Below are 21,148 nucleotides of genomic sequence, written 5' to 3'. Positions count from 1 at the left end.
TTTCCATCCTTTTATCTTCAGTCTGTGTGCATCTTTTGATTTAAGGTGTGTCTCTTGTAGACAGCATATATATGAGTCCTGTTTTCTTATCCACGGAGCTACCCTATGTCTCTTGATTGGATTATTTAATCCATTAACATTTAAGGTTATTACTGATATGTAATTGTTTATTGCCATTTTTTTTTCTTTAAAACTGTATTACTCTTTTGTTGTATTCTTTTTTTTCCTTTGATCTGTTTACAACAGGTCCCTTAGCATTTCTTGCAGCCTTGGTTTGGTTGCAGTGAATTCCTTGAGTTTTTTTTTTTGTCTGTAAAGCTTTTTATTTCTCCTTCAATTTTAAATGATAGCCTTGCTGGATAAAGTAGTCTTGGTTGTAGGTTCTTGTTCTACATTACTTTGAATATTTCTTGCCATTCCCTTCTGGCCTCAAGTGTTTCTGTTGAGAAGTCAGAAGTCATCCTTATGGGGGCTCCTTTGTAGGTGATAGTCTTTTTTTCTCTAGCTGCTTTTAATATTTTCTCTTTATCACTTAGCTTTGGTATTTTAATTATGATGTGTCTTGGTGTTGGTTTCTTTGGGTTTCTCCTTAATGGAGTTCTCTGTGCTTCCTGAACATGTGAAATGTTTTCCTGCCTTAATTAGGGGAAGTTTTCTGCTATGGTTTGTTTGAACAAAGTCTCTATCCCTTGTTCTTTCTCTTCTTCTTCAGGAACCCCTATGATGCGAATGTTGTTTCTTTTCTTGTTGTCACAGAGCTCTCTTAGAGTTTCCTCAGACTTTTTGAGTCTCTTTTCTTTTTTCTGCTCTGCTTCCATGCCTTTATTTATCATGTCCTCTAACTCACTGATTCAATTCTCTGCTTCATCCATCCTGCTTTTAATTCCTTCCATTGTATTCTTTATTTCAGATATTGTATTTGTCATTTCTGACTGATTCTTTTTTATTATTTCAATGTCCTTTTTTTTATATTTGTTATCTCTTTATTTAGGTTTTCATAATGGCCATCTATGGTTGTTCTAATATCTTTGAGCATCCTAACAATCGTTATTTTAAACTCTGCATCTGGTAATTTGGTTATATCTGATTCACTTAGGTCCTTTTCTGGGGATTTCTCTTGGTTTATTTGTGTTGTATTTCTCTGCCTCCGCATTTTCTCTTCACGGGAGTGGCTATGATCACGCGCTCGGGTGTACAAGCGTTGGTGGCCTTGGCCTTTGCCCCGCCCCCGTGTGTGACGTTATGCTCGGTCCTGAGGGCACTGGAGAGCACCTTTGCTCAGCTGCGGGTCTCTGTCTGTTTCCGGGATTTTGCCCTGCTCTTGTAGGAGGAGCCCGCTCAAGGAACGGCTGCTAGCCTTGGCTCTACCACCGGGCAGGGATGCGTGCCCAAGCTCAGCTCACTAGCAGAACTCTGCCTCTTCTGGAGTTTTGGCTCCACCCCCGTGGGAGGAGCCGGCTACCAAGTCAGACCGCAAGCCTGGGTTGCATGGGCGGGGCAAGGCTGTGCTCCTCTGCCCTTGCCCTGGAGCTTGTCTCCACCCTTTCCGGGGTTCCTGCCCTTCTCCTGCAGGCTGGATTATAGGCTGCCAGCAGCTGAGTTTGACCACTTTTGCATGCCCCCTCCCCCCAGCCAGGCAAGATTGAGCTCACACCTGAGCCCAGTGGTGGCCAGTTGGCTTCCGCCCCTGCCAGCAGAACCACGCTTTTGTCTCCTGCTGCCGCCGGCCCTCTGGCGAGCCCTCAGCCTCGTGGGTGGGGGCTTTGCAGCTCGGACCCTAAGACTCACTGCTGTAGACCCAAAAGCTCCCTCCTTCTATGCAACTCTGCTCTGAGTGCTGTGGGGGAGCTTGTTTGGCTGCTCTCCTGCTTCCCTTTGCTGGTATTGCTGTTTCCGGGGGAAATATTCACTTCAGCTTTGGGGGGTGACTTGTCCCAGGGGTTAGGGTGGCTATCTCCCAAAATGCTTCTCCCTGTGCCTCCTAGATTATACTCTCTTCCTGTTATTCTGGTCCTCTCTTCTCTCCCTCTGTCCTCAGGAGCCCCGGGTGAGTGTTTGTGAGAGAGATGTTCTGCGTGGTTCCTTTAAGAAGGATCCTGCATCTGAGAAATCAGACTCTTTCTCACAAACAGTATCCTGACTTATTTCCAGCTAAATACTGTCCTTACGCCTCTTCTGGGCTCTGGGGCTGCAGGCTGGGGCTTTGTTCCTGGGGCTCAGGACCCTTCCCCCTCTGCTAAACTCACTTCCCACCATGTGAGTCTCTCCCTGCTGCCATTCACTCCGGGGAGCTGGGCAGCCCTCTCCACATTTCCACTTTTCCTACCAGTCTCGGTGTGGCTTCTTCAGTGTTCCTTGGTTGAAGAGTCCTCTTAGATTAGTCCAAAGTTGGTTTTTCCAGATGATAGTTCTAAAAATTAGTTTGTATTCCACTTTGGTTCTGGGAGGTAGATGTTGGTACGTCTGCCTACTCCAGCACCATCTTCTCTTCACAATTCTTAATATATACGCATCAAAGCAAGGAGCACCAAAATATATAAGACAGCTACTTATTGACCTTAAAACAAAAACTAACAAAAATACAATTATACTTGGAGAACTCAATACACCGCTGACGGCTCTAGATTGTTCATCCAAATAGAAAATCAATAAAGATATATTGGCCTTAAACAAAACACTAGAGCACCTGGATATGATAGACATCTACAGGACATTTCATCCCAAAGTGACAGAGTATACATTTTTCTCTAGTGTACATGGAACATTCTCAAGAATTGACCATATGTTGGGCCACAAAAATAACATCAGCAAATTCAGAAAAATCGAAGTTGTACCAAGCATATTTTCTGATCATAAAGCCTTGAAACTAGAATTCAACTGCAAAAAAGAGAAAAAAAACCCCACAAAAATGTGAAAACTTAACAACATACTTTTAAAAAATAAATGGGTCAAAGAAGAAATAAGTGCAGAGATCAAAAGATATATACAGACAAATGAAAATGACAATATGACATATCAGAATCTCTGGGATGCAGCAAAAGCAGTGATAAGAGGGAAGTTCATATCACTTCAGGCCTATATGAACAAACAAAAGAGAGCCCAAGTAAACCACTTAACTTCACACCTTAAGGAACTAGAAAAAGAAGAACAAAGACAACCCAAAACCAGTCGAAGAAAGGAAATAATAAAAATCAGAGCAGAAATAAATGAAATAGAGAACAGAAAAACTATAGAAAAAATTAATAGAACAAGGAACTGGTTCTTTGAAAATATCAACAAAATTGACAAACCCTTGGCAAGACTCACCAAGGAAAAAAAAGAAAGGACTCATATAAACAAAATCCAAAATGGAAGAGGAGAAATCACCACAGATATCATAGATATACAAAGAATTATTGTAGAATACTATAAAAAACTATATGTCACTAAATTCAACAATCTAGAAGAAATGGATAAATTCTTAAAACAATACAACCTTCCTAGACTGACTCAAGAAGAAGCAGAAAGCCTAAACAGACCAACTAGCAGGGAAGAAATAGAAAAAACTATTAAAAACCTCCCCAAAAATAAAAGTCCAGGCCCAGATGGTTATACTAGTGAATTCTATCAAACATTCAAAGAAGACTTGGTTCCTATTCTACTCAAAGTCTTCCAAAAAATTGAAGAAGAAACAATACTTCCAAACACATTTTATGAGGCCAACATAACCCTCATACCAAAACCTGGCAAAGACGGCACAATAAAAGAAAACTACAGACCAATATCTCTAATAAATACAGATGCTAAAATATTAAACAAAATACTAGCAAATCAAATACAACAACATATTTTTAAAAATTATACATCATGATCAAGTGGGATTCATCCCAGAATCTCAAGGATGGTTCAACATACATAAAACGGTTAACATAATACACCATATCAACAAAACAAAGAACAAAAACTACATGATCTTATCAATAGATGCAGAAAAGGCATTTGATAAAATACAATACAACTTTATGTTTAAGACACTCAACAAAATGGGTATAGAAGGAAAATATCTCAACATGATAAAGGACATATATGACAAACCATCAGCTAACATCATATTAAATGGCATAAAACTGAATGCTTTCCCCCTTAAATCAGGAACAAGACAGGGTTGTCCACTCTTATTTAACGTGGTGCTAGAGCAGTGTTTTTCAACCAGTGTGCCATGAGACATGGTCAGGTGTGCCGTGGGGAAATTAAACATCGGTCCCCAAACTATGGCCCGCGTTCTGGATATGGCCCACGGAGGCTATTTATCCAGCTCGCTGCCAGCCACCTCCATCCAAACATAAACATTCTCCTCACAATCCCTCCAGCTATCAGCGACAGGAAGAGTGGAGGCACAGGGAACACTCACTAACCAATCACCTTCTAGGATTCATCCCGACCACTAGCCATGAACCAATAGTAGGCCGCCTCTCATCCACACCCAGGAAGGTCCCCGCTCTGGCTGCCTCGCACATGTCATTGTGTGGCCCCAGCGAGTAGTTGAAGCTGCTACTCCTCCCCATGGTCCCGATTTCTAATCCTGGTCAGGACTGGAGGTAAATGTTGCCACCACTAGATGAAGCCTCTGCCTTAGCTGGTTATGTCTATCCTGATGGTGTATATAGATATTTGACCTTTTTCTTCTTAAAAGAGGCCCCCGCAGAGGGTGATATACAATGCATCACAATGCATCACAATGTTATCTAACTTTAAAGCTAAAGTTTGCTGATCTTCCTTTGGACAGTTTTCAGTTATCTGTTGCCAAGGAGTTCCCCATTCTGGCCAACAAAGCTATTTTGACATTGCTCCCATTTTCAACCACATATCTATGTGAGCTGAGCTTCTCAAGCTTGACTGTGATAAAAACTAAAAACAGAGAGAGACTGAGAACTGTTGAGGAAGAGCTTTGTGTGTGTCTTTCTACCATTCTTGCCAGGATATCGCTTTTGTGTTCATCAAAACAGACCCAGGTTTCACACTAAGTGAGTATAAATACATTTAGAAACTATATTATTAACTATATGTATAATATGTACTGTGTTAGAGTGTCATTTTGTGTCATTTTGGTAGGTGGTGTGCCCCAGGATTTTGTAAATGTAAAAAATGTGCCGCGGCTCAAAAAAGGTTGAAAATCACTGTGCTAGAGGTTCTAGCCAGAGCAATCAGACAAGATAAAGAAATAAAAGGCATCCATATCGGAAAAGAAGAAGTAAAGGTACCACTTTTTGCAGATAATATGATCCTATACATCGAAAACCCAAAAGACTCTACAAAAAGATTACTAGAAACAATAAGCCAATACAGTAAGGTCACAGGATACAAAATTAATATACAAAAGTCCATAGCCTTTCTATATGCCAATAAGAAAACATTAAAAAACAAACAAAAAATAATCCCCTTCAAGACTGCAACAACAGCAAAAAAAATACCTAGGAATAAACATAACAAAGAATGTAAAAGGACCTATATAATGAAAACTACAAACCATTGTTAAGGGAAATTGAAAAAGATACAATGAAATGGAAAAATATTTCTTGTTCTTGGATAGGAAGAATAAATATAATCAAAATGACCATATTACCCAAAGCAATATACAAATTTAATGCAATTCCCATCAAAATTCCAATGACATTTTTTAAAGAAATGGAACAAAAAATCTTCAGATTTATATGGAACTATAACAAACCCCAAATAGCCAAAGCAATCCTAAAGAAAAAGAATGAAGCTGGGGGCATTACAATACCTGACTTCAAACTATATTATAGAGCCATAACAATCAAAACAGCATGGTATTGGCAGAAAAATAGACGCTCAGACCAACGGAACAGAATAGAAAGTCCAGAAATAAAACCACATATATATGGTCAAATAATTTTTGATAAAGGGGCCAACAATACACAATGGAGAAAAGAAAGCCTCTTCAACAAATAGTGCTGGGAAAACTGGAAAGAAAGCTACATGCAAAAGAATAAAACTCGACTACAGTTTGTCCCCTTGTACTAAAATTCAAAATGGATCAAAGACCTAAATATAAGACCTGAAACAATAAAGTACATAGAAGACATAGGTACTAAACTCATGGACCTTAGTTTTAAAGAGCATTTTATGAATTTGACTCCAAAGGCAAGGGAAGTGAAGGCAAAAATAAATGAATGGACTACATCAGACTAAGAAGCTTTTGCTCAGCAAGAGAAACTGATAACAAAATAAACAGACAGCCAACTAAATGGGAAATGATATTTTCAAACAACAGCTCAGATAAGGGCCTAATATCCAAAATATACAAAGAACTCATAAAACTCAGCAACAAACAAACAAACAATCCAATAAAAAAATGGGAAGAGGACATGAACAGACACTTCTCCCAGGAAGAAATACAAATGGCCAACAGATATATGAAAAGATGCTCATCTTCATTAGTTATTAGAGAAATGCAAATCAAAATGGCAATGAGATACCACCTCACACCTGTTAGATTAGCTATTATCAACAATACAGGTAACAAGTGTTGGAGAGGCTGTAGAGAAAAAGGAACCCTCATTCACTGTTGGTGAGAATGTAAAGTAGTACAATCATTATGGAAGAAAGTATGGTGGTTCCTCAAAAAACTGAAAATAGAACTACCTTATTACCCAGCAATCCTTCTACTGGGTATATACTCCAAAAACTCAGAAACATTGATACGTAAAGACACATGCAGCCCCATGTTCATTGCAGCATTGTTCACAGTGACCAAGACATGGAAACAACCAAAAAGCCCTTCAATAGATGATTGGATAAAGAAGATGTGGCACATATACACTATGGAATACTACTCAGCCATAAGAAATGATGACATCAGATCATTTACAACAAAATGGTGGGATCTTGATAACATCATATGGAGTGAAATAAGTAAATTAGAAAAAAACAAGAACTGCATTATTCCATACGTAGGTGGGACATAAAAATGAGACTAAGAAACATGAACAAGAATGTGGTGGTTACCGGGGGAAGGGGGGTAGAGGAGAGGAAGGGAGAGGGGAGGGGGAGGGGGCACAAAGAAAACTAGATAGAAGATGATGGAGGACAATCTGACTTTGGGTAATGGTATGCAACATAATTGAATGACAAGATAACCTGGACATGTTTTCTTTGAACAAATGTACCCTGATTTATTGATGTCACCCCATTAAAACTAATACAAAATTTAAAAAATAGATTTAAAAAAGTGTAAAATTATCCCATCATTGGACAAGACTATAATACACTGTAACTACCACTCAACTTTGTCAATTTACATCTTTCTATATTTGCTTCAAATCTATTTCCAAACATGACAGACACATGAGACATGTCCCCTCCTTTATCATTCTCAGATGCCACTTATTCTCTCCTTCCCTGTTGTGGGTTGAATTGTTTCCCCAAAATTCATATGGTGAAGCTGTAATCTCCAGTACCTCAGAATATGACTTTGTTTGGAAACAGGTCTGTTTCAGATGTAATTAGTTAACATGAGATCAGACTGAAATAGGGACATCTGGCTTCAGAACTGTGAGATGACAAATTTACATTGTTTAAACCTCTCAGCTTATGAAACTTTGTTATGGCAGCCCCAGAAAACTAACACACTCCCCAGAGATGATCCCTACCATGGACTAAGTATTTATCACAATGAGGGTACACAACAATCTATCTATGAATATTTGAATGCATTGTTTTTCAGCTTATAAATGTTATATACATGTTGTACAACTGTATATATTCTCTTTTTTTTAAGTGGAAGGAGGGAGATAGTAAGACAGACTGCCACATGCACCCTTACCGGGATCCACCTGGCAACCCCCATCTCTAATCAATCAAGCTATTTTTAGCGCCTAAGGTTAACACTCAGACTGACCAAACTATCCTCAGTGCCTAGGGCTAACACTTGAACCAAATAAGCCCCTGGATGTGTGAGGGAAAGAGGGAAAGAAGGGGGAGAGGGAGGAGAAGAAAAGCAGATGGTCACTTCTCCTGTGTGCCCTGACTGGGAATCGAACCTGGAACATCCATATGCCAGGCCAATGCTCTATCCACTGAGCAAACAGGCCAAGGCCTCAACTGTATATATTCTTCAACAACTGGCATTTTCTGTTTTTGAGATATGTTAATACAGATACTCTAGAGCATAATTCCAGATACAAGGTACTGTAAATGGACTACAGAAATACCAAAAATTAGATTCCACAGGTAAACTGGGAAGGTACTAGGACAGGATAATACCTCAGCAAGCTGTTCATGAATAGTTTTCTCAAAATACTTTAGTGTTCTATGAAATGAGAAAGGTGAGAAATTGCTGTTCTCATACACTTATTTTAAGTTCCATTAAAAGAATAAACCATGATGTATTTGTCCTCAGCATAAGTATGGGTCAATTTTTTAACTTATCCCCAAGCCACTCTTTCTGGATCACTACTTTCTAGAAGCTCTTAAAATCAGATAGTGCATGTTCTCCAGATGGTTAATTTTCTGTATTGTTGAGTATTCTAGACCCTTTTAATTTCCATATAAAAATATAAATCCCCTTGAAAATGCTAAAAAAGGCCTGGTTATATTTTTAAATAGGATTGCATTGAATCTATTGATCACATTGGGGAGAATAGACATTTTAACAATACTGAGTCATACAGCTACAAACATATTATGTTTACCTCTTAATTTCTCTTAGGTCATTAAATGCCCTCAGCAAGCTGTTGAGTGTTCAGTATAGAGGTCTTCCAAGTGATTTTATATGCTATTGTAAATGGTATTAGTTAAATTTCATTTCCCAAGGATTCTTGTTATTATATATAAATAAATGATTAAATGTTTTCTTTTGTTGCAGAAGTTCATTGTTCCTTTTTCTTTCTTTTATAACTCCATTTAAACGAACTTTTTAAATATTCCACCTTATCTTTGCTATTGGATTTTTAGAACATATTTTATAGTTTTCAATAATTACTCTAGAGATCACAATATATATCCTTAATACAATAGTTTATCTTTAATTATTATTATAATGCTTCACAGATAAGAAACTCCCAAAAATATAATTCCATTTACTTTCTGCTATTCTTTGTATTACGAGTGTCAAAGAGAGAATTAAGAACTGAGAAAAGAAAGTCTTTTATATTTTTCCACATATTTACCAGTTATGGTATTCCATTCCTTCCTAAATAATCAAGTTTCCATATGGTAACAGTTTTCTTCAGCCTGTATCATTTTATTAAACACTATTTGTAGTATAGGTGTACTAGTGATAAATCCTCTCCATTTTTGGTTACTTGAAAACAGTCTTTATTTCGTTTTCATTTTCAAAAGATATTTTTTCTGGTTATAAAATTCTAGGTTGATATTATTCTATTGTCATCTGGTTTGTATTGTTTTTGATAAGAAGTCTAAAATAATTCTTATCATTCTTCCTATGTATCTAATTTGTCTTTTATTTTAATCTGGCTGCTTTAAATATTCTCATTATCTTTAGTTTCAGCAACCTTGCTATGATGCTTCTAGTAGTATTTTTACTTTCTATTTATTCTGTTTGAGTATATAGCTTTCTCAGTCTGCAGATTGCCATTTTTCATCAAATATGGAAAGATTTGATCTCTTATTATTTCCTTTCTGCCTTTCTTCCTTCTATCCCCCCTCTCTCTTTATTTTCTAGGTTTCTAATTACAAATATATTAGACAATTTTATATTTAACCAATGGTCACAGAAGCTCTCTTTATTTTGTCTGTTTGTTTTTTATTTTTTAATCTCAGTGTTTCAGTCTGGGTACTTTCTATATAAATTCACCCCCCACACACACACATACACATAGTTTCTAATCTGTTGTTAAGCTCACCCATGGAAATTTTTCTGATATTTTATTTTTTAGTTATAGGGATATCCTTTTGAGTTGAGAGTTTCTGTTTCTCTGCTAATAGTACCATTGTTCATTGTGTTCATATTCTTTTTCCCTAAACTCATTTATAACAACAATTATAAAATCCTTGTGTGCCAATTTCAACATTTGTCTCACTTCAGATCTGTTTCTTTTGATTGTTTCTTCTGATTACTTGTAGTTTTGACTTTGCACATCTAGTACACTTTTATTGTGTTTTGAACATTGTGGGTCCTAGACTGTTTAAATATAAACTTTTGGTTTTGGTTTTGGTTTTATGTCTTCCTTTATAGAGTACTGAGATGCTTTCTTGCAAAGCCTTTCATTTACTGTGTGGCCTGACCTGTAGTGGTGCAGTGGATAAAGCATCAACCTAGAACGATTGGGTCACTGGTTCAAAACCCCTGGTTTGCCTGATCAATGCACATATGGAAGCTGATACTTTCTGCTCCTGCCCCCTTCCTTTTCCTCTCCTCTCTCTAAAATGAATAAATTTTTAAAATTTTTTAAAAATTTACTGCCTGATCCTGGCAATACTTTTAGGTTTTAGTCACAGGAATTCTATAGTATCCCTTATACTGGCTAGAATAGCTCAACTTTTTAAGGTGTAGTCTTTCTGGAATCTTAAAAAATGGCTAGGACTTTCCATCATTTTCTTTAGAACTTCAACATTGGTTCATAAGAACATCAACAGACCTCAGTAATATAAGTCCTCTGGAATCACCATTCATGTCATGACCCCTCATAACTAGATTCTGTGAGGCCTCCTGGAAGCTTGTCTTGAGCACACACAGTTTAGTCTTTGACCAAAGACTCACAGTAACCCCTGTGCAGCTCTCTGGACCCCCTTCTCTGTTCATTTGCCTTCTCATCAGTTCTGATGAGCAAATTCAGTGGCTTCCATAGCACCATGCTCCAAACTGTCTCCTCTTCTCAGTGTTTGGCTCCTTTCCTTCATGTCACAGTTCAGCAAGTGTCCCCAAGCAGATGGCTGGATGAAACTAGGCTCACATTATGTGTTTTCTTTCTTTCAAGGAGCACAGTATTTCTTTAACTGTAATGTTCAATGCCTGCAAATATATAGTTGCGTCATATATATTTTGTTGTTTTGTTGGTGAAAGATTATTCCAAAATTAATTGATTCTGGTATGACTGAATATCTCATTTAACATTTCATTCATAGCTTATAGAATTTCTCATGAGGCTTGTCAGGATGCTGGAGGAAAGGCTGCAGGCAGTGAGGCTCAGGTCACATGACTGGCGGGCTCGGCCACTGAGTAACGCCATGACTTTGAACAAAATGAAAGCTCTCCAATCTAATATTCCATTGCCTTCACTTGGGAAAAAAAATAGTGCATGTCAGATTATGGTGTTCATAAATTAGAAGTTCTAATATATGGAAAAACCTCAGCACAGTGCTTAATAGACAATAAATGCTAAAAAAAAAAGTCTTAGTGTTATGTTTTATTTTTATTACTACATTTATTATCACTACTATTTTCCCCAAGAAATACTTCAATAAGTATAATTGATGGGTAAAATGTAACAAGATGGGAAAATGAGTTCTATAATATATTAGAAGCAAGAGTAAAGAGAGAGGTGAAAAATCAAAAGCATATCTAAAATATTTAGGCCTTTTATGAGCATTTAATTTCATTAGGTTCTAATAGAGTGGTGTATCTAAAACAATTCACTTCATCTACATATATTCAATCTCCTTATGCCTTGAATTGTGGTGGTATTTGTATTTGTTCTTCAGAAATGAATATGATCCTAAGCCTCTGGAGTGCCATTTTATAGAACAAATGTTTACCAAATAATTACAGAATAAATGAAAGAAACTAAAGGTTATTTTTGGTTTATTATTTCTAATAGTGTCTCACCTCTCATTATTATCCAGCTTAATTCCCATTCTGAGATTTGCTCTCTTCGTAGCTTAATCCATTTCTATTCTGTTTATTCTGCCAGAGGCTGGCATACAGACATAAGGCCAATAGTGATGGAGTTTCCCAGTATGAAGACATACAGGGGACAGTAAGAGCAATACAAATGCCATCTAAATCCGTCAGAATGGCCACATCACTTCTACCACTCCATGTCTTTGGTTTAGAGATTTCTGGGGAGTCTCATGTGCGCTCACAATCGAGACCACACCTTTCTCCTTCCTCGAAGCCATGCTCTGTGTCCCTCCTGGGCTCGGTGACATTCCTGTGGCTGTCTGGAATCCTCCACCATCAACAGTGCTGTGGCCCCAGGTACTTTTTCTACACTACTTTGAAACCCTCCGCCAGGCTGCCCCCCACTCCCTCTCTGCTATTCTGAGTAAGTGGCAGCAACCAGTATTTGTTGTTGATTGACACACACAACAAATTACTTCAAAACTAGTGCCTTAAAACAACTATTATTTCTATCATATATCCAGTGGATCAAGACTGGACTGACGAAAGGTCATGTTCATTAGTAAGTTCATTACTTACTCATTAGAGTGAGTTCACTGACTCACATCATCGTCAGAAGGATTTGATTCCTCCTGGGCTCTCGGACTGAGGGCTTCAATGTCTTCCAGGCTCTTAGATAAAGACCAGCCCCTGGAAGCCCTCTGCCACACTGACCTTCACTCACAGCAGGCAGCCTGCTTCTCCAGAGCAAGCCAATGAGAAAAACCAGAGGGAGAGAGCAAGCAGGTCAGTTTGTCATAACCTAACCTCAGAGCTGATGTTCCACCACTTCAGTCATATTCAATACACTAGAAGCAGGTCACTGAGCCCAGTGCATACCCACAATGAGGCAATTTTCTAAGGGCAAAAATGCCAGGTGGTGAGGATCCCTGGGAGCCAGTTCAGAAGCTGCTGACCCCAGCATCCTTGGGCTCAGAGCCTGCTGTTTCCTCTATCGATATGGCTGTGTGACCAACTTCTTTTCCCCCACTCACTCTTGAGTTTGCTGCCTTGGGCCTAGGCCCTGGCTCAGTGACACCTGCTACAACAAGTGGTCACTTTGTGGGGCACACAGACGAACTGGAGGTCATCCGGGGAAAACAAGCATGATGACAAGGAAACTTGAAGCTTTGTCTCATGATGAAGAGCTGGACTGGGAGCTGACACAGAGAAGGTGTACACAAAGGGACAGGACGGCTATCCTCACATATTTGAAGAACCATCAGGTGATGTTATGTAGCACCACTGCAGAGCACAGCACCAGCACCAATGAGGGGGGGGGGGGGATGACGAAGACGATTTTGGTTCATTCTAAAGAAAAAGATTAATATTGTCCAAAAGTGGTGACAGATGCATTGGGAGGTGTTAAGATAACCACCAGGGCATCAGACCCTAGTTTGCTACCTGTCACTTGTATTCCAGGGACATTCAGGGTGGGACCTGGCTGAGAAATTTGATCAATAAGGTCATTTTTAATGTAGTTCTGTGATCCAATCAATTCTAAATCAATTGCAATCAATGCTACTCTCATAATAACTCCAGGTTTTACCCCCTTTTCTCCTGCCAACAAGATCAACCAATATTACCAGTTGTCTAAAATATTACCAAGGCCTCCCACCAATCTTCCACATGTGATTCTATCAGATTGTTACTAGGGGCGTATTCTACTCATGACAGTCTTCCTTAGCCAGCATTTCTTGATGGCCCCCTGTTACCTTTGGAATAAAACCCAGACCTCTCAGTCATACAAAACTGAGCCCCAACTTACTTTCCCGAGCCTCTCCCTACTTTTCTCCATATGCCTGTCATGCCATCTTTGCCAGTTTGGGTTATCATAACAATTAACCACAAGCTGGCTAACCTAGAAAAACAGCATTTATTTCTCATACTTCTAGAGGCTGTGAAGTACATGATCAAGGTATTGACAGATCGGGTGTCTACTGAGAGCTTGCTTCCTGGTTTGCTCTCATTGAATCTTCACACGACAGAAAGCAAGCTCTCTAGTATCTCTTCTTATAAGGGCACTAATCCTGTTTATGGGCACTCCACCCTCTTGACCTAGTTCTTTCAAAGGATTTACCTCTTAATACCATCACATTGGGGGTTAGGATTTTGACACATAAATTTTAAGAGGACACAAACTTTCAGTTCATAACACATGGGATTAGAATGGACAGTCACCAGACAGGGCAGGCACTTAACCAGCTCTCCCCTCTGGCAAAGGTGAGTACCTCCTTTGCCATCGTGGGCCTTACCATTTGCCTTACCATTTATCCAGTGGGCCGAGATACAAACACAGAAAACTAAAACACAAAATTTCAGTGTCCTGAAAGTTAAAAAAAAAGAAAAGAAAAGAAAAAAGCACATTGATACCTATCTCAGAAAATCAAGAAAAATGGTTCTAAAGAATTTGTAAAATTTAACAGGTTGAGATGAATCCAGGATTCTATCACACTTTTCGGCTGAAAGAAACAAATATTTCCTCCAACAATTTTAAAGAAAAAGAGAGAGAATACACTTTCTTTGAGTCACAAGTATTAGCAGGACCTCTTGATGTTGAGAGACCTCAGTCATTTTCTGTTCTGGAATATTCCGATGCATTAAATATTAAAACATGGTTATGGGCCCTGGCCGGTTGGCTCAGTGGTAGAGTGTCGGCCTGGCGTGCAGGAGTCCTGGGTTCGATTCCCGGCCAGGGCACACAGGAGAAGCGCCCATCTGCTTCTCCATCCCTCCCTCTCTCCTTCCTCTCTGTCTCTCTCTTCCCCTCCTGCAGTCAAGGCTCCACTGGAGCAGAGTTTGCCAGGGCACTGAGGATGGCTTTGTGGCCTCTGCCTCAGGCGCTGGAATGGCTCTGATTGCGGCAGAGCGACACCCCAAGATGGGCAGAGCATCACCCCCTGGTGGGCATGCCAGGTGGATGCCGGTTGGGCACATGCAGGAGTCTGTCTGACTGCCTCCCCGTTTCCAGCTTCAGAAAAATACAAAAAAAACCCCAAAAAAACAAAAACAAACAAAAAAAAACATGGTTATGGACTTGTAGTGTATTTTAAAGTTTTATGTTAAAACAAATTAATGTTTTAAATAAATGCACATAAATATCTTATCAGGTAGAGATACTGCCACAGTTCTAACATGAGCCCACTTTATAAACCGGAGGTCCAGGAAAAATGTCCTTCTTCCTCCCTATCACAGACCAGGAGTACGGGTCAGGGCGAGGAATTGAGAACAGACAGTGGAGGACATGGCTTCTAAGAAAGATCATGGACTTGGAATACTGTAACATATATTATGTAGTTGCCAGAGCCTGCATGGATACCAATAAAGATGGTGCCTTGGGACAGTGGAGAGACCACAGGACCGGGAGTTCTAGCAAGACAACAGAGCCTGCTGGGCTTCAGAGTCACAACCTTTTTGTGTATTGAGGGAATTGGTCAAGATGCACTTAAAGATTCCTTAAATTCTAATGTTCAAAACTGAATCGACTTTCCAGGTATAACTAAATAAGTCTAAAGACTCTCCACTTGGCATAACTAAAAACATACTCATTGAAAAATTTTTTTGAAAATCATGTTAACCACTCTTTCCTGCAAAACGTCAGAGTAACTAACATACAGAAAGACTATAAAGATATACTTCAGCAGTTTACAAATTCTCTTAAAATCAATCACCACCACTGGAAGCACTTGTTTAACGATCAAATAGGCCAATTTGCACACGGAAACAATTTCTTTTGGGATAGCAGAGTCTATGAAACACAGATTTCCAACCAGCATGAACTGGTTGGAAGTTCATGAAGTTCTGTAACTTCAAATCAACCTCACTGAAATCCAATGAAAAAAATCTCATTTGACACATTTTATTTGGTGTCAAGGAGGTGGATCAAAGTTAAGGTATAGATTCAGTTATTTAATAGTGTGTGATTTTTGTCTAAATTTGTCAGTGATTTCCAGAAAAAGACAGAAAAAAGGCAAAATGCCATGCAACAAGTTGCAGAAAAGCTCAGCTTTGATCAATCAATGTTTATTACCTTTTGAGCTTTCAATTATGTGCTCAAAACTCCCCATTCCTTCCCTACAACATTAAGATTGCTCCTTTCCTTTCTGACCAGAGTAGCATTTGGATTATAGACATATTCACTCTAAAAATTTGAAAATATCAAATTAAAGTAGTCAGAAGAGGTAAGGTTTCAGATATTTAAGACTAGTAAGTTCTTAAGATCAACTGGACAGCATAGAGAAACTATAGTTAATAATCCTGTATTATAGACTTAAAATTTTGCTAAGGGGACAGATCTCATGTTAATTATTCCTCCTAGAAAAATCAATAATAAATAACGAGGATGGTAGAAAAATTTTGGAAGTGATGGATGTGTTTATGTATAGAATATAGTGATGGTTTCGTGGGTATATGATTATCACAAAACTCATCAAGTTGCACATATTAAATATGTACAGCTTTCTTTGTTGATCATACTTTCATAAAGTAGCCTAAAAATTAAATTCTTGGTGGCATTTTTCAATGGACATGATCTTATAATAATTATAATATTCAAAGTATGAAAGCATTCGTAAGATGATCTTATCACCTACCAGAGGGAACACTAAACATGAAATAAATTCTTTACAAATGCATATAAAATTGGCCTTTTACTCTTTTTTTTTTTTTCAGTTTTAAAGCCCAGTTACTGAAAGAGACATATAGCTCCAAAGGAAAATCACAGCTTTGTTTTACCTGCATCTTGCGTGCTCTGCGGAAATTGCCCGTCACAATAAGAAAATATTGACTAGATTTAATTCACTTAAGACCAAAGACCCATGGTTTGTTAAGTACCTACCCAATTATTTTCAGAATACAGACTGTGAACATACATTGGAAAAACATCCAAGTATTTAAACACACAGTAATTTATGTTGATTGCTATTGCCAGCTATTACCGCTCGGCGCTCAGCACTCCATCCTGTGTTGAGGTGGGCAAGGTAATGAAGCATTAAGTCTGGCCGGGGCTGAGAACAGTCCGTCTCGGCTCCGTGCCCATGAATGAACATACGTCAGGGGAGAGCCAAGCCAGCAGTGCATCTGGCATGTGTTCCTGGCGGTCGCCACGGCCAACCTTTTTTTTTTTTTAATAGTATGTTCCAATAACTGGGCTTAAGTTCTGCCTTATAGATGCAAGACAGATCATTGGCTTGTCTATGGCCGAGCTTTCCCTTCAAACCTCTTCCTGGCATGCTTCAGAACAAATACTTAGACATGATTTGAGACACATCTTTCATCGGGCCCTAACTATCGGTTGGTCAGATATAATGAATTTCCCTCTCCCACAGACACTCGGCAGAGCTTCAGCACTCACGAGCACATTTACTGGCCTGATGGGACATGTTTTGAATTACACAAGACAAAAGGCCTGATCTATCAGAATGCTGTCCTGAAAATCCTTCTCTGATCCCTAAATGCCACAAAACTTACAAAACTCGCAGCCTCTTAAAGAGGTTCCAATAAACAGAAATAACTGTTTTTCACAGTTATTTCACACAAATAAAAATGTTTAGGTTAGGACTTTTCTCTTGTTAGGTAGGTATCTGTGCATATGCTCTCAGTTGTAGCACAAGATCAGATTATAAAGTTGATCAGGTTCCAGCATGTTTTGATTGTCTAGGCATTTACATTTCTTTGTAAAGGAAATCTTCATATTGAAAAGGAAAGACACAGCCCCTGATAGGTGATGGAAGAGCATGATTCTCTTGGGAACCAGGGGATAAGAGGCTTTCATGTCTGTGTTTCTCCTCTGCATAGAGCGACAAACAAAATGGTAGAGTAAGATCAATCTCCAGTGGCTTCTGTCTCTCTCCTTACTATCCTTTCTTCCCTCTCCTTCAGACAACCTCTGTATTGTCATGTTCCCTCTTTTTTTACCAAAATATAATCTTAGATTGGATGTTGTATCAGTCATTCACATCTTAGTATAAGCCAAAGTAAATGTCTTATCTCTTCACTAAAGGGAATTCCTACTACCAGAGTAGAAAGAGTTATATAAGATAGAGATAAAATTCCCAGCATCCCTGAACTTAAAAATTCACTCTACTAACACATATAACAGCCTCTGGTTCACCCCATTCACCTACACTTATATCGATCTCTTAGCTAACAGAACACATTGAATTATGGGACAGGATACTCGGGCATGTTGGAAATTGTAGGTGCTCCAGAAATAGAAAGGAGAGAGGCACCCTTTCTGATAGAAAAAAAAAATCCAAGAATGCTTCATGGAGGAAGTAGGATTAGTGCTGAGCCTTGAAATATATATCCTAGGATCTCCCTCTGTTTCTGCATCTACGAAATATTACGGTGAAATTTAGCTGGAACAATGTACATGGAAGAATATGACCAAGACTCTTCGTAGGTCGATCATCAAGTTCAGAAGTTTTAGAAAAGATGGAAGCACAAATAAGTCCTGGCCTTATTCTTTGTCATCTCAGGAGCTCCCTCTAAAACATCCACTTAAGAGCAGAATTTTCCTCTTAAGGTCAGAATTTCCCCACAGATCTTCTCTGGTGACTCCTCTGGGGTCACAGTCCTCTCTCACTGGCACATATCACTAGACTAGATCCCATAGCTGGTGGACGTGCAGTGGCCTGGGAGGTGCCAGGAGATAGCAATGATAAATCATCAGGGGTCAGATCATGGCAGCGTAGAAACCAGGGAGACAGGGCACAGCATTTATTTATCTATCACATTTTTATTAAGTACCTTCTCTATGGTATTGAGCCTATAGTATCTGTTACAGGTTGAATTGTATCTCTCCAAAATTTATATTTTGAAGTACTAACCCTAGAACCTCACAATGTGACCTTATTTAGAAATAGAGCATTGCAGATGTAATTAGTTAGAACAAGGACTTAAAGTGTTCCCTAATTCAATATGATGGAGTTCTTATAAAAAGGGGAAATATGGACATACCCAGGCACACAGGAATATGGACCCTGAGAAAGAAGATATCTACTAAGAAGGGCTCTGGGTAGCTTAACTCGGCTTAAATTTAAAAATAAAAACAGCCTGACCTGCGGTGGCGTAGTGGATAAAGCATCGACCTGGAAATGCTGAGGTCGCCAGTTCAAAACCCTGGGCTTGCCTGGTTAAGGCACATATGGGAGTTGATGCTTCCAGCTCCTCCCTCCATCTTTCTCTCTCTGTCTCCTCTCTCTCTCTCTCTCTCTCTCTCTCTCTCTCTGTCTCTCTCTCTTCTCTCTAAAAATGAATAAATTAAAAAAAATTTTTTAATAAATAAAAACAAAAACAGAGCCTAGCAACCATTTCTACACAGGGCCCTCTTGTACAAACTGCACTTCAGGGAGAAGCTTGCCTGAACTGTTTTCCTGCCATCTGCGCCAGTCCTTATAAAGAAGTTCCTGGAATCCTACTTAAACCAATAAGACTGAAGCTTTCTCCATCCACTCAGAGCTGCATAGCTATATCCAACATTTTCATCAACCAATCAGAGCAACTCCATTTTAACCAATCAGGATGGTCTTTTTGGACCAATCAAGCTGTGAGGATTTGGAGTCTTCATCTGCATGAGGATGGATTAATCAAGCACCAGGAGTAGGGACTTCTGTCTATATAAGCCAGTTCCTGTCTGGCTCCCAGATCTCACTTTCCCTTTCCAGTGCAGACAGAGGACTGTGTTTCCCCATCTGTAGCTGTCACTGGCACAGAGTGGAACAGAGCACAGCACAGCAGAGCAGAGCAGAACAGCCTAACTGAAGAGGAGCCTGGCCCCAGGGCTGCCTCACAACCATGCTGTTTTCACAGCTGTGCTGTATCACAATTGAGCTCTTTTCACTGAATAAAGTTTCCTTCTTCATAACACCCATATATACTGGGGTTTTTTCTTGGCACTGAATTGGCACCAATGACCATCAGTTGACAGGAAGAACACATGTGAAGAAGGCAGAGATATGGGCCAAAGAGATATGGGAAAGTCAAAGATGGCCAAACAAACCAGCAGTAGCCGGGAGAGAGGCACAGAGCAGATCCTGCCTCACAGCCTCCGAAGGATCCAACCCTGTCAACATCATGATTTTGAATTTCTAGCCTCCAGAAAATAAAGGCCTGTTGTTTGAATTCACTCATTTGCGATACTTTGTTACAACAGCCTAGCAAATGAATCCAGCATCAAATAAGACATAGTCCCTGTCTTCGGGCACATACAGGCTAGAGAGAGCCAGGATGGAGGCACCTTCAGGCTTGGTGGGAGCATGCAGGACTTATGGGGAGGGAGCCTGAGGGATCATGTTGGAAGGGCCCTGCATGTGTCTATGAGTCTTTAGAGGAGTCAGGAGTCCTGGGCTTAGTTCCAGCATTGCCACTCGCTGGGTAACCTTGGGAAGTCAACTATTTCCTGGAACTACAGTTTCATAAACTAGTATATAAACTAGTATATAAAAGGCTTAAGGAGGTCATCTCCAAGTCCCGTTGGCTCTCCTATCCGCCTGGCTCTACGCCTCTCCCAGGGATAGTGCCAAAGACGAGGAGGCCCCAGTGGAAAGGAACGGTCCCAAAATATCCTCCACATCCTTCTAAAAGTTTATGGAGGGCTGACTCTTGCCATGTCCAGGATGTTAACGTTTCATTTTTTTATGGGCTTCATTCTGTTGTTCTGTTGTTACCTGTGGCTGTGCTGGAGACAGTGACTGTTCACTCCTCATGGGTGGGACCCCCACAGTGATTTGCTCTCTCAACAGCAGCCACCCAGCATTTCATGCAGCAAGATGTTTTGTGAAGGCCCTGCTCCATTAAGGATTTTTTTTTTTTAAGGATTAGTTTCAAGAGATGAGTTCAGACGCTTACCTGGCTAGTATTCCTAAGGTTTTTGGATTTACTAAAGACAACCCTTGAAAACACCTCCTGTCTCACTCATTACCTAGCATTCCTGAGCAGCTGTACCTGGAACATTTTTTCGTTACAGCATTTATCCTACTTTGGGACATTGTCCTCTTTATACATATACAATACTTACTTTCTGTTTCCCTTGATGGTAATGTCAGGGCCATGAAGGCAGGACTTTCAGCTGCTTTGACCTCCAATGTATCCTCAGTACCTGAAACAAACTCTGATGCATACTAGGTAGGTATTCAATAATTTATATATATATTTATATATATTTATATATATATAAATGTGTATATATATAATGTGTATATATATAAATGTGTGTGTATATGTGTGTGTGTGTATATATATATATATATATATATATATATATATGACTAAAGGACTCTCTTTAAGAGACATCCAGAACTGGCA

This window comes from Saccopteryx bilineata, chromosome 2 (assembly GCF_036850765.1).
Source record: "Saccopteryx bilineata isolate mSacBil1 chromosome 2, mSacBil1_pri_phased_curated, whole genome shotgun sequence".
NCBI lineage: Eukaryota > Metazoa > Chordata > Mammalia > Chiroptera > Emballonuridae > Saccopteryx > Saccopteryx bilineata.
This window is presented reverse-complemented; position numbering follows the sequence as displayed.